General features: G+C 43.9%; 1 non-coding gene across 1 annotated transcript; it reads right to left on the bottom strand.

The window, feature by feature from the left end:
- Window positions 1-1,042: 1,042 nt before the first annotated feature.
- LOC124109499 (U6 spliceosomal RNA) lies at window positions 1,043-1,150 on the bottom strand. Its single transcript, XR_006856980.1, has one exon. It is a non-coding gene; the product is annotated as a U6 spliceosomal RNA (small nuclear RNA).
- Window positions 1,151-2,591: the final 1,441 nt, after the last annotated feature.

Raw genomic sequence — 2,591 nt, 5'->3', positions numbered from 1 at the left:
ATGGTAGACACCCTCATCTTGTTGACGAATTTGGGGACAAAATGAGCAATACTTCACCTGTAATTTGGGTGGTTCCATGTTTTTTTTTTTGTTTTTTTTTTTTAATTTTCATTGAATTGTTTTGGGGTGTTGGTTTGTTTTTGGAGGTGGGGGAGAAGATTTTTCTTAAGTTAAGGAAGTTTCCTTCTATTATAAGATACTGATCGTTTTCAATCATGAATAGGAGTTGCAAATTAACCAAAATATAAAAATGATCATGTGAATTCCCTTATTTCCTTCTGCTTCTTGTTGTTAATGTGGTTAACTCTGACTGATTTGAGGATGTGGACAGGTCTTGCCTTCCTGCATTACAAGGTGCCATGCCTTGATGTATGTGTTTTTATCTATCATTGCACTGGGTTGGCTTTTATTTTACTTAGGATTTTCATCAGTGTTGTCAGGACAGATGTTGGCCCATGGTTTTCTTTCCTTCTAATGTCCTTGCTAGCTGTTGGCATCAAGTTGACATTGGCCTCACAAAGTGAGCCGAAAACTTGTTCCTTTTATCTACTCTACAAAGGAGTTTGTGTAAAACACATTTCTCACCTGAGTATTTGGAGGACTCATTAGGGAGATGTCTGAACTGGAAGGTGTGCATTTTTTCTTTGTTAATAATTTTACCATCCCAGTGGCTCAGGGAGGCTGGAGCAGGAGGATCTCGAGTTCAAAGACAGCCTCGGCCACTTTGCAAGGCCCTAAGCAACTCATTGAGACCCTGTCTCAAAATTAAGAAATAAAAAGGGTTGGGGGTGTTGCTCAGTGGTTAAGCGCCCATGGGTTGAATCCCCGGTACCATGACAAAAATTTTACCAGACATGAGAGCATTCAGATTTCCTCTTTCACATGGGATTGAATTTTATTTTTTTTCTACAAGTGTTTTCTGCTCCATCTCATTTTTCAAATCTGAAGTCATCATTTTCACATTAATCCCAACCTCTTCTTTTCCTTCTCTTAGCATGCTTTATTTTCAGGTAAAATTTTCCTTTTTCTCTCTTCTCCTTAAAAATTTATGGAATGTTCCACAAATTTGCATGTCATCCTTGCTCAAGGGCCATGCTAATAATTCTCTGAGTCGTTCCAATTTTAGCGTACGCACTGCCCCGGGAAGCACTAAGATTTTTGTTGCTTGGTGAAGTCAGACATGTCTACCTTTGGTGTGTGTTTTAAAAGATCAACTTTGCCAGTGTTGGTCTTTGCTATTGTTGCTTTCTCATTCCATTTCATCTGCTTTGCTTCCCCTTAAATAGTAAAGTGGGGCTGGGTGTGTAAGTTAGTGGTGTTAGTGGTAGAGCCCCTGCCTGCCTGTGCTACAACCCCAGCTTCCCCCTCATACCCACCCCCCGCCGATAAAAGTAAAGCTCCTTCTCCTATTTTCTTTGCATTTGGATTTCTTGTACTCCTCTTTTACCTTACTGAAACTCACAGCTTAGGAATTTTCAGAATTTTTTTTTTTTTTTCTTTTCTAATACTGCATTCCACATGTTATGTTATGAGATCTATTCCTCGGAGCTCGATCACTTCTGTTGATTTCAGTTTAATTTATATTTTTGAGATGGGGTTTCAACATGTTGGCCACGTGGGCCTCACACTCGCTGCTTAGGATGAATGGGGCTGGGGCTGGGGCGGGGTATGAGACAGCAAGAGGGAGAGGGAAGAAATGTGTGTCACTGTAAAGGCCCACGCCCAGTGACCCATGGCTTCCAACTCGGCTCCACCTCCTAAGGTTGCTAAGCACCAACCAATAATGAACCCCACTGAGGACCAAGCCTTTAGCCCATGGCTTGGGATCAAACCATAACAGGCAGGAAGAACCCACAGGGTTGCCATGTTCCCTGGCTGCAGAGGGAGTCACTTGGTGGTGGTGATGTCTCTAGGGGCTGCTCAGCTCTCACATCACCACCAGAGACTCGGGCTGATGTGCAGCCTTTTGGGTTCAAACTTCAGTCTAGCAGCTTCCTGGGGCTTGAGAATTCCAACAAGTGTTGATTCACACAGAAATGTCACAAGAGCTTTCCAGAGAGCCAAAATGCCCAGGGTGGAGTGAGAAGCCTGGTACTGCTGGGCAGACGGCATTGCTCTTTTGCTCTATCCTGCTTCCTAGGTGCCTGGCAACTGTCACTGAATGAAGCCCCTGGAGCTTCCTCCTGTGCAGTTCAGCAGTCCTCCATTTCCTTTCTTGCTGGCCTCAGGGCTGACCACCCCTGTCACTTATCTTCCTGTCTTCCCCAGATGTTCCTCCTTCACGTCCAGAGGGGTTCGCTTAGCAGGTGATTCTTGGGGCAGAGTGCTTGTGACTGGAACAGTTTACCTGTAGGACAAGCCATCCCTGCCAAGGGGGCTGAACCTTCCTAACCACTAAATCTTCTCTTCCCAGAATTGTGCTTTGCCAAATAGCCAGCTAAGACGTGGAAGGCATCGGAACAAGTTATGCTGTGTGCGTGGATGAGGATATGAAAACGCATCTCATTCTTATGTATAATTCTAATCCACAAGGAAAAGTAATGACAAATAAAACAAGGAATTCCTGGCCGTTATTCAATGACCTCTGGAAA

The sequence above is a fragment of the Marmota monax genome, unplaced genomic scaffold (genome assembly GCF_021218885.2).
Source record: "Marmota monax isolate L192 unplaced genomic scaffold, Marmota_monax_Labrador192_F-V1.1 WCK01_AAM20220418_F8-fsc00333, whole genome shotgun sequence".
Lineage (NCBI taxonomy): Eukaryota > Metazoa > Chordata > Mammalia > Rodentia > Sciuridae > Marmota > Marmota monax.
The sequence above is the reverse complement of the archived record's forward strand: the minus strand, read 5'-3'. Positions and strand labels throughout refer to the sequence as shown.